Below are 12,685 nucleotides of genomic sequence, written 5' to 3' on the forward strand. Positions count from 1 at the left end.
CAGCACCACGTGGATCTGCAGCACCATGTGGACCTGCAGCACCACGTCGACCTGCAGAACACCAAAACGGATCTGTCCACCTTGTCTGTTTCTAACCTTCATCTGATCCCACTGATTAATGCTTGTCGCCCACCTGATCCAGGGGTGATCTGCTTCTGAGAAATCTGAGACCTGACTAGAAATCTGACCATAGAAACTACCCTTGGACAAGAAACTAACCCTGGGCCATAGAAACTACATGTGGACCATAACTACACTTAGACTATAGAAACTATACTTGGATCATAGAAACATGTGGACCATAGAAACTTGGCCCATGCAAACTATCTGAAACTATACCTGGACCATACAAACTACCCCTGGGCCATATAAACTAACCCTGGACCATAGACACTACCCTTGGACTAGAAACTAATCCTGGACTATAGAAACTTCCCCATGACCATATAAACTACCCCTGGACCACATAAACTACACCTGAACCATGGGAAGTACACCTGGACCACATAAACTACACCTGAACCATGGGAAGTACACCTGGACCACATACACTACACCTGAACCATGGGAAGTACACCTGGACCACATAAACTACACCTGAACCATGGGAAGTACACCTGGACCACATAAATTACCCATGGGCCATAAGAACTACAGCTGGCCCATAGGAACTATGCCTGGATCTGTGGATCTGGATCAATCTTTGTCCTTTTTAACCCCAGCCAGTCGAGGCAGACAAGCTCTTGTTCTGGTTCTGGTGGCGGTTTCTTCATGTTAAAAATGAGTCTTTCCTTCCCACTGTCACCTCCGTGCTGCTCAGGATGGGGACTGACCTGGTTTCTGTCGCGCGTTGTTTCACGACTATCCCTGCTGAACTTACTGCAGAGCTCTCATGCACGCCCTTTGCTCGCTATCGTGCACGCCTTTCTCACCGCAGGGCGGCAGGTTGAAAGGAACTGCCGGCTCTGGACTACAAAGCCGGAGTTTATCGAGGAGTTATGGTTTCAGCAGGAGTTTACAGACACATTAAAGAGCTTATCAGCAATTACTGCTTATTTTTCAATCATTACCACAGATGTGAGACAGCTGTGGGACAGCCTGCCCCGTCCTTAAACCAGTTCTTCTGCGTCCTTAAACTGGTCCTGCTCTGTTCAGCTGACAATATGAGACGTCTCCAAACGTTTACGGTCTGCTGCCTATGTCTGTTAGCAAAATATTTCATGAAGCCCTGATTAGATGTTAATTAAAATTTCAGGAAGAAATCTCTAGATATACTTCTACAACTGAATAACTTCTGGAGCCAATCTGATTCAAGATGGCTGCCACAGCCAACCAAACTTGGCAAACACAAAAAAAGCTACAACTCGATGAATTTGACAGACATTGAACTAATGTTTTGTGTGGGAGTAGCTGAGAGTCATCCCCAACACACATTAAGATGTAAAGCTGATATGGCATGAAGTGGCGGGCGATATGCATTCCTTTGATGAATGCAAATTTGATCAAGCATCGCTAACAGACTCATCATCATTTAGGTTGCTCATCCCTTTTTGTCTTGTGACAAAAAGCTCTCAGGGACACCCTGGACCACAGACGCCACCTTTCCCAGCGGGCCTTGAACGCACCACGGGGGGCTTCAGCAGTGATAAATGATCTGATGAACAATGAGGCTTTCTGTGAAGTGAAAACCAGCTCTACGTGCTCCCCGGTAATTAGACTAATTCCCACAGAGTTAAACGCTCATGATAAATCAGCCCGCGTTCTGTTGGACCGGACCTTGGGACCGAAATGGATGTTGTCTCATTATGGAGATAAAAGTAATTTATGAGTTTGAATTCTCTTTTCAGTCCCCGAACTTTGTCCCCGTCATTTATTAACCAATATTGAGCTTTGCCATGTGACTTTAGCTCCTGGACGTGAATCTGTTTTGTGTCTTTGTTACTTTGGTCCTGTCTCCACTCAGGTGGGTTTCAGCTGCTGGAGGATAGAAAATCCAGCTGTTTATTTAAACTGGAAGTTAGGTTTAAGCTAATTTTTCATAAAATCCAAGAAGTCCCATCTAAAATTAACAGGATTCCTTGAAGGAATCCATATCTTTTACACTCTAGTGTGTGTTGGGGTGACTCTCAGCTACTACCACACCAAAGTTTACCTCAATATCTGACTGGAGTTATCAGCAGTTTTGTGTCTGCTAAGGTCCACTAGCCATGGCGACCATCTTGACTTGCATTGACTCTCCAAGATAGTCGTAGATGATTATCTAAAGGTGTTTTGCTAACAGACAGACACGGTTTATTCCAACAATTACCTCCAAAATTTTAAAGGAAGTTCTTGTGTGATCTATTTTCACGCTGAGGAAGTTTTAGGGATAACGCTCAGCTACTACCGCTCCAAATTTCAGCTTAATATACTGGAAACTGAGATAAACAATGGCTTTTCGAAGGTCTGTTTGTTAGCTGTGGCGGCCATCTTGATTTGGTTTTGGCCGAACGTTTAATCGGTGGTAGATGAAGTTAATGATGTATGTCTAAATGTTTCATTAAAACCCGTCCAGTGGTTCGTGAGATATTTTGCTTACAGACGAGCACATCTGAATAAACACATCATCGCCCTTTCACTTACTGCAGCAGATGACAAACATGACGTGGACTGTGCACATGCACAACCCTCAATGCAATTTTTAGCTAATGTACAAAAACCCTACAAACTTTCAACACTCCACCACCGTGCATAGCAATTGTTTTGAGGCGTTCATCCATTTCTTTATTCGATTCTCCTTTTGGGTCGCAGTGAGCTGGTGTTTATCAGCAGTCAGTGTGTGAGAGGCGAGGGACACCCTGGACAGGTCTGCAGTCAATCTTGGGGACACAATGAGACAAACAGCCTTTCACACGGATAGTTTAGAGTTACCGATGAACCTAACTTTCATGTTTTTAGTCTGTGGAAGAAAAGAGAAAAACCCTGCGGCACGGGGAGAACATGTAAACTCCACACAGAGAGGCTGGGAGGCAAACCTGTGACCTCATTGCTGTGAGGCAATGTATCCACCCACTTCACTGCCACGCCACCTCATGCTGATATTCTGTGCTTACATTCTGCTGTGACACCGAGCATTATGGGTAAACTCCGAGTGAGGACATCGTTCCAGAAGATAGCAACTTGACAAACCTAAAGTTGTAACAGCTGACAAAAAACAATATTATTATTATTATACCCCATTTCTGCTCTTGCTCAAGGCGGACGCATTCTCCTCTCCCTCCCCTGTTCTCCTCTTCCTCCTGCTTTTGCTCTCTGTGTGTGTCTCGGAGCTCCTGATACACATCTTCCGAATGAAAAAATACTATTATGTACCCGGTGAGCTGGACTTTCAACGCAGTCGACAAAATCTTATCAACAAAAGGACAAGGTCCTGGAGAGCCCTCATGTCCTGCCGAGATGCACGCTGCAGGATACATCAGGAATCCATGGGGAATCTGACAACTTATGTGTCTTTCAGTTCTGTCTCAGGAAGACGCCGAAGACATTTGCATAATTTGATTCATGATAGCAGGGTTTCTGATTTTTGGCATCGGCTGGTCCCTATATTATCAACTTTTGAAGAAGACATCAGCAGCAGTTTCGGCCATGACAAAACTTCCGAGTCTGTGTGAAAGTTTGGTTTGTGCTACGAGTACTCAAAATCAGCTCATTTACGAGCTAAATGGATGGAAGATGGAAGTAAATTGTGAGAATCGCAGGCCACCTGCGGCTTCTAGGACTTGCCAGCATTTTGGGGTCGACCTTGAAGAAGGCTCACAGCATGGATCAGTGGAATGCCCATAAATATGGCCATTTTGGATCTGGAAAGTACCAGCAGGACTCAAGACTGACAAGAAAAAACAGTCTGCCTGAAGAAAGTCAACAACTGTGGCTTATCCGAATCTGACTCCCCTGTTTAGCCTCGGATGTGGGGCGACTATCAAATTTCTCATGGGACATGTGTAAACTAAGGAAAGAGCTTTGTCTATCGCACCCCCTCCCCTCCCCCGAGAACTTCTGTGCAGACTTATCAGAACTGCTGGCTGAACATCATCATCAGGACTATGGTCTACCTGGAAGTGCTTCATGGACAAATCTCAACGTCTTGACGTCAAATGCATATGTAATGTGTTTTTAAATGTGCTTGCTGTTAGTGGTTTTTGATGTCTCAAATCGTGTCCCGATAGGACGAGATGTGAAGAGATCTTTTTTTTAATACCACTATCCATCCTCATGGCCTTTTATCCTTTTCTATCTAAAAAAGTATTCTGATAAAGAATAAGAGGCCGCGCTCTTGTAGCAGTAGCAACGTGCACTCCGCCCATCTTTCTGACGACTGTACGAACATAATCTCACTGTATCCCGGTACAATGATAATAAAGTTTTTTCTGATTCTGATTCAATGTATGATGGTTTAGTCTGTAAACATTCTTGTTCCGCTTATAACTTCTTATCTGTTCAAGATAATTAAAAAAAACTTGATCCACATTTGTACCACCACTAGACAGCATGACACATGAGCTTTGCATCACTTCAGTTCCAAGGTCAAGGTCACAAATCAAGGTCAAATGTTATTCAAGGTTGTTGCTTGTCCAGATCATTGCTATAGATCGCTGTATATTGGTTTGTCAATGGGTTTATAATGAGCTGTATGCTTATTGTTACATTTTATTTTGAATTTCTATGCTTTTAACTCGTCTTTTGCTTCACTGAAGGATTGTTTGGTGGTTATTACAATTCAAACTCAGTTTTTATAAATATAGTGTTCAAACAGCAAATATATCTTGCCTTTTATTTACAACTAAATTCATCAATCAGTTCTTGAAGTTCTCCGTTGGAGTTCAGGATATCTCGGCGCAGATCATTTAATCGGATCGTAGCTTCACGTTTTATTCGATTTCCTCCCTGAATGAGTCGTCTTCTGTCGAGTCCCGTCCTCACAGCTTTTACTCTGTTTCTTGTCAGAAGACGAGAAGAGCTTTACCTTCTCTCTTTGGACCAGGAGCCGCAGGCTCCATCGTTCTCTGACTCAGAGGGTTATTTTACAGACTCGATATTCGTCCAGACTGTCTGAAGTGTCCTTATCAGAATCCAGATGTAAACAAACGACTCTAATTGTTGGCAACAAAACATAAATCTGCAGATTGTACTCATTTATTACAAGCTAAGCTGTAGACACTTGGTGGTGAATGGTGCATACTTAGTGGTTATTTCTCTCTTAGATGATCCATGCATGCAAAGTTTAAAATCTAAAATTTTGATAAATTACTGGTAAGTGTTTTGACAGCTACAATGTCTTTAAACCTGATTCAAGATGGCTACCACTGCCAATCAACCTTAGCCAACAGAAAGTCTTCAACTGAGAGTTTTAACAAACTGCACATAATTTCATGCAGGGTTTTAGTTTCAAACTCTGGCGTGAAAGGCGGTGGGCGATATGCATTCCTTCAAGACACTCTTGGCATTTATTTCAAACCTTCCTCAGGTGTGCTCACCTGTCTGATCTGCTCTCATTAATAAAGTCTGACGAACAAATAAAACCTGTTGGGGTTCAGAGTCCAAACTCAGGAATTCCAGCCCTCCGGCGTTTCTCCCGGCTCACCTGTTCTCTGGAAACAAAAGCACCTTTTGACTTTTACAACCATTTAATGGGTCCTTCCATGTAACAGCCCGCCGTTTTACTGTCCGGCACAGAAGGGCCCATTGTGCGCAGACATGTGAGGAGATAAACAGACTTTATCATCACCACCGAGGCATCATTACTTTCACCCTCTTATCTCTCCATTATGCTTTATCTGAACACTTAGGAGGAGATTCAGAGTCATCAGGCCCTTTGAAGATCTCTGTTCGTTGGATGTTTACGGTCCTCTTCGAGTTCCTCTTCTTTACACATAAACTCGGCTGCCGGTTGTAAACTTGGTGTTTTTTTTCCCACCGCCATGAGTCGAAAACTGAAAGTAACACTATCTGCACTCCTCCGAGGATGTTGGTCACGATAACGAGTCTTCTGAAGGAATTATCAGCCGCCGTTAGCAGGCCCAGTTCAACCGTTAACATGATGCAACTGTTGCAGAAAAACAGAACAATGAGTAGAAACCATGTGGCAAGCCATTTTTTTAAACATAAAATCGTATTCAACACACTTACATTCCAGATATATGAAACTGATTTATGACGAGACATATTAGTTATTTAAGATATCTTGAATTGTTATTCTGACTAGTCAGAATGTAAATACAGATATCTTAAATTAGCATTCTGGATAGTCAAAATGTAATTGTTCCTAGTCAAAACTCATTTTTAGATATCTAGAATGTAACTATAGATAGTCAGACAAATCGATTTTATGTTAAAACGGCTTGCCAGAGAAACAAGGTCGTGGCTTTTTCAATTCAATTCAGTTTATTTATATAGAGCCAAATCACAACAAAGTTGTCTCAGGACACTTTACATTCACGTACAAAGCTTTTGGGTTGTTTTGATTTAAACTCTTCAACAGCCGCAGTCAAAGGTTTCCATGTGCTCATCCTGAAAATGTAAAATAATTTAGACTTTCATTAAAGCTGACTCAGCATTCCTGAATATTTCTGCAATCTAACAACTTGTAATGTGCTTTAACAGCTCATACCTGAAAACGTTCAGCTGGGAAAGTGTGCTTCGGCCTCGATTTTTGTAAATTTGATACTTTTCCACAAATTTAACAAAAAATAAATAATTTTTTTTTTACATAAATTTCTCCATAGAAATAAATGGAGATCTCCTCAGTTCCTTCAAAAAATTTGTTCTCATGCTTTGGCCTTTTAGCTTAATGTTTTGCTACTTTTAGGAGCCTTTTATTACTTTTACCTTTTAGCTAGACTTTTGCTACTTTTGGCCTTTAGCAAACCTTTAGGGACATCCCGCTTTTAGCAAATCATTTGCTACTTTTTTAATTTAAAATAACATTTAGACAGTTCTAGACACCCTTTGCTACTTCTAATCATTAGCCAACCTTTGGCTATCCTTAGCTTTTAGCCAGCCTTTTATTTTTAGCTTTTAGCCAACCTTTTTTTTTTTTTTTTTAGCTTTTAGCCAATATTTTTCTGCTTTTAGCTTTTGGATAGAATAGTTATTTTAGCTATTATTTTGACTATTTTAGTTGGGCTTTTGCTACTTTTAACGTTTTCTGTTACTTCTTGTTTTTTTTAGCTACCCTTTTGATAGGCTTAGCCTGTAATTTGCATCCTTTAGCCAACCTCTTAAGACTTTTAACTTTTACCCAACCGTTGCTACTTTTAGCTTTTAGTCAGCTTTTTGTTACTTTTGTCCATTAGCAAACCTTTTGCTATTTTTGCCGTAAGTCAATATTTTGCTACTTTTCGCTTTGGGCTAGAATTTAGTTAATTTTAGCTACTATTTTGACTGTTTTAGTTAGGCTTTTGCTATTTTTAACAAGTCTTCTGGTTCTTCTTGCTATTTTAAGTTACCCTTTTGACATTTTAATTGGCCTTTTGCTATTTTTTGCCTTTAGCCAATGTTTTGTTACTTTTGGCTAGAATTTTGTTACTTTAGTTACTATTTTGACTGTTTTAGTTAGGTTTTTGCTACTTTTAACAAGTTTTCTGATACTTCTTGATAATTTTAGCTATATTTTTGACAGTTTTTGCTGACATTTTGCTACTTTTAGCCTTTAGCCAACATTTTAGAACTATTAGCTTTTAGCCAGCCTTTTGCTATTTTTAGCCTTTAGCCAACCTTTTGCTATTTATTGCCTTTAGCCGATGTTTTGTTATTTTTAGTTTGCGGCTAGTTAGTTTTAGCTACTATTTTGACTGTTTAGTTAGGCCTTTGCAACTTTTTACTAGTCTTCAGGTACTTGCTATTTTTAGCTACCCTTTTGACATTTTTAATCAGCATGTTGCTACTTTTAGTCTTTAGACAACATTGTATAACTTTTAGCTTTTAGCCAGCCTTTTGCTTCCTTTAGCATTTAGCCAGCCTTAAATAAATAATTTACCTCCTTTTCTTCAGCTCTCATCCTTCACACAGATGAAGCAGTTTTTTAGTTTCTCTTATTTTCTAATGACGTTAAATTAAATAAAAATACGCATTTATTAAATAGTTTATCTCCTGTTTCTAATGTAAATGGTGAAAGTCGATGACTCGTCCTTCGTGTAGTCATGATTTGTGTGACACGCTGAGTAAAAATTAGTTAAACCAACTTAAAGATTGAGCTCATCATTTATCGGGAGTGGTCGTCTAATCATCGCACTGACATATGAGCTCTCCGACCTGGAAATACAAGAACATACGAGAGAGGACAAAGACGGTTTTATTAAATCATCACCAAATATAAATAAAATCAGGAGAACTGACGGTTTATAATGTTGAGTTTCAGCTACAATTATCTACAGAAATTTTGTTTTCATTGATTTTTATTGTTTTCTTTCAAGTGTCTACATTCAGTGCAAGATGGCCGCCACAGCTAATCGACCTCAGCAAACACAATGATGGCCACAACTCACGCAGTTTTAGAGGCACTGGCTCAGGATTAGTTGTGGTAGTAGCTGAGAGTCATCCAAGCACGTGCATTTCTTCACAAATTGTTTCATTGAATGCTGGATCAGCGTCCACCATTTATTTTCTGTTCCTCGTCATTTTGTATAGTTTTTACAAATGTTGTTTGCTAACTTTTCACACATTTTTTGAGCCATTTCAGCCAAAATGTTCAGCTCATTAAGGACTTTACGACTATGACTTTTAGTATTTGTGCAAATTCTACTTGTTGAAATTTTTCCTGCCATTTTTGGTCTCGCTGAAAAGCACTGGAACCCCGTTCAACTCTTAAAACATAAATTTTGCTTTCTATTTCAGTATTTTATGCTAATAATAAAATGTTTACTTGACTAAAGCTAATTCTTATCTAGTTTTAGTTAACTCTGCCTTGCTAAACCTAATTTTGTACAGTTTTTTATGTATTCTGGCCAGGCAATTCTAATTTTACTTATGTAACCTGTAGTATTACTAATTCTGCTTGTGCTAGTTTTTGTGCCCCTTTAAGCCCTTTTCTGCTAACTTGGTCTTCTTTTGTTATTTCAGCTACATTAATACATTTTACATCAGTTTCAGCTTTTTCAGCAGCTTTCAGACAAATTGTTCAGCACTGAGCGTTCAGGAAATGCCAATTTTATGATTTTACTTCTACTAAATACCTTAAGACGGGGTTAAAATGACTGATCTTTATCTATTTGTAGTCTATCAGGATTTATTAAACTCCTGTCGCCCACTGTTTGTTGAACGTTTTGATCAAGCCCGGTCTGTTAAACCCATCTCACCACAGTGATTTACCTCAGACCTAATTTTATAGATTGACTCATTTGAACCTGGTCCATTAGGATATTGATGACATCTACAGACGGAACGATTCGATCCTGCTTTCGGAGTATCGGCAAACAGAAATTATCTGATGGAGGTGGCACAATGAGCTCTGCTACAATAAGATTTATTCACCTAAAAGATTGGCCTCGAAAGTTTCTGACCCTGAACTCACAATAACTTATTTAGGGAAAATATGACCACAGATATTAAATTTAAACGCCAAGTTCCAGCTTTAATACCTTATTTAATAATTTAAGCAAGACTAATGAGGGTTTCTTATATAAACTGTCAGTAAAATTATCCAAATGTGTTGATGTTGATAAATAAAGGTACAAGAAGTGAAACACCAACAGAATCCTTCAGGTTTGAGTCCTTCGTGCTCCTCCAGGCAGGTGTGTGTTGAACTGAAGTGAGCTGATCTCATTTATCACCGTTAACCCTCGCCAGCAGGTAGTGATTTGGTGCGGGACTCTGGAGGCGGGTGCAGGCACTTGCTTTAATTAAATCCAGCCCCCACACCTACAGAGCCCATCTCCCCTCCTCTGGCAGGGCCGACGCTGACCTTCTAACCCCGCCATCCCTTCGCTGCTCACCCAAAACTGCAAATACACAGAAACTCGAGTAAAACTCTTTAAAATTCAACGTCTCTGCAAACATGAATGTTGTAAATAACGCAGCGATGCAGAGAAATATTCAAATATTTGGTCATTTCTAAGAAAAAAATTAAGCAAACAAGTTTGTATCACCAGGTGAGCCTTCACCTGCTGCCCGTGGTGGGCCACAGGAAGGTGGACACCAGGTCTGGTTCCAGTAGGACCAGGTTACTCAGATCCAGGCGACGTGTCCCGATGAATGTGGTTTTTGTTCACCGAGGTCTTCCAAAGGGTTCTGATCAGGATGCATCCTGGGACTCTCCCTCTGGAGGTTTTCCTGCATCCATTAGTAGATCCCAAGAATGACCCAGAAGGGATCCAGGACTTGACTTCATTCTGGTCTGGGAACGGCTTGGGGTCCTCCAGGAAGCACTGAGTGTTGCTGAACGAGGGCGGTCTGGGTTTCACTACTGGTCCTGTTGCCTGTACGACCCAACCATAAGCAGTGAGTCACTATTAGCCGTGATTAGCACAATTAAGTTCAGTTTATTTATTTAGCACCAAGTCACAACAGAGGTCATCTCAGGGCACTAAACAGAAACGTTCATATATACAAATAATAATTTAACATTATTTATCTGAGGAGCAGACTGCTTTTGAATTTAACTTCATCGCAGAACTCTCATCCTGAGCAAGCATGAAGGCGACAGCGGAAAGGAAAAACTGCCTCATGAGGACGAAACCTCCAGCAGAGCTAGGCTCAGGACAAGCAGCCATCTGCTTCGACCGGCTGGGTTTGAGAGGAACAGGACAACTACCACAAAGTTAGCTTCACTACCCCATTATTCACAAAGTAAAAAATTAATCGCTACCGGTAAACCACTAAATGAATTTTTTTTTTAAATAGAGGAAGCTAATGTTAAACTGCTAACCACTAAAACGACTGTCGCTCAGTCTGCATCACACGTCTTTACCTCCTTCCAGTTGAAGCTGTGTCGACCAATCGCATCTTGTCACGTGTACATGTAGTCAACCAATAGTGTGCCTGCCAGACTCTTCAAGACACGCCCACTACAGACAGGAACAAGCATTTGGATTTTGATATCTGACTTAAAAGTTTGCTAAACTTAATTTAGCGGAAGCTAATTCCACTTATGATTTCCAAAGTTAGTGAAAATGATAATCCACTAAACAAACAACAACAACAAAAAAGTTTTACTATTAGCTGTTAGCAGAACTGAGCTCACCTCTGGGTATTAGGCAAGGAAATAAGTAAGAAATGAGGTTAGTAGGTGTATTAGGTAAGTAGTAAGTAAAGTTTTATGAAGTAAAAAGCAATAGGCAAGTGATAAGGTAAGTCAGAAAATATTAAGTAAGTTAAAGGAAAATAACTATTATATATAGTGTATACAAGTATTAAGTATGAAGTAAGTATTAAGTATGAAGTAAGTAATTATGAAGTAAGGAAGTAAATAAGAATTAAGACAATAAGTACATTATTAATTTATTTATTAGGTCAGAAAGTATTAGATAAATTCAAAGTAGGTAGGTGTTATGTAAATTTTAAGAATTAGGTAAGTAACTATTAAAAACCAATTAAAAAGGCAAGAAATGGATGAGTAATTAAGTAATTAGGGACGTATTAGTTAGGTATTAGGAAAGCAAGAAAGCAAGCATTTAAATAGTAAATGTAAAGTAATTCAGTTAGTAAGTATTAGGTTAAAAAAAGTTGAAGTATTAAGTAAACAAATAAGTATAAGTTATGAAACTATTTAAAAAGTAATTGAGACCAGTAAGCAATAAGCTATAAATTAATTTGGTAAGTATTAGTTAAGTGTGCCAGTAAATGGACAAGTTTAAAGTAGTCAGCTTAATTTTTAAGTAAACAGTTATGTCATTAAGACAATAATAATTAAATTAAGTATTAAATTGTAAGTATTAGGTAAGTACATGTTAGTAGGAACACAGACCGGTTGTAAGGTCAGCTCACCTCTTCACATGTCCGTTTCAGCTCTATTACTACCTTGCTTCATGGCACAAAGGCACATCAGAGGTGGTTTGGCTTTGACTCGCCGCCTCGGTCTATTCAGGAACCATATCGAGGCCAGAACGCATCCACTTCCCGGCTTGAGGTGTTCTGTGAAAGACTCAGAGATTTTTTTTTTTTTTAAATAACTAAATACAAACGGTTTCTAACTTCTCACACTCTGATCTATAAAAACTGTTCACCTGTAGGACAATGTTTGATTTACCAGGTCGGTTCAGCTAATCGACACATGATGATTTCCTGTTTCAACAGATTGCCTTCACAGAACCGCTGACCTGTTCTAATCCAGCCTGTTGTCATCGTGATCCTCGCGCTGACTCAGAACAAACGAGTCCTTCTTCCACCTGAGGGGCGAAGCGACGGCGGCAAATAAAGTGGCGTTGATGTGAAAACGTGTTTGCTCTGGTGTGAAAGTGTACAGATGCCTTTTGTGTGGCGTGCAGGGTTCAGCAGCAGGTTAAGAGCGCGGCAATCAGTCTGAATGACAGCACCAAAGGAGCAGGCATCACCTGCAGCCCCAAAGGCTCCGCCCCTTATTTGTCAACGTTACACATGAAGCTGCATGTTAGCATGTCGCTGCAGGTCCACAGAAATTTACCTCTTAAAATGAACTCTTTAGAAACTCTGAAGGGTAACAGCGCAGCTAAATAGCATGTCTTTGGCTCATTAT

The sequence above is a fragment of the Nematolebias whitei genome, chromosome 2 (genome assembly GCF_014905685.2).
Source record: "Nematolebias whitei isolate Nwh7 chromosome 2, NemWhi1, whole genome shotgun sequence".
Lineage (NCBI taxonomy): Eukaryota > Metazoa > Chordata > Actinopteri > Cyprinodontiformes > Rivulidae > Nematolebias > Nematolebias whitei.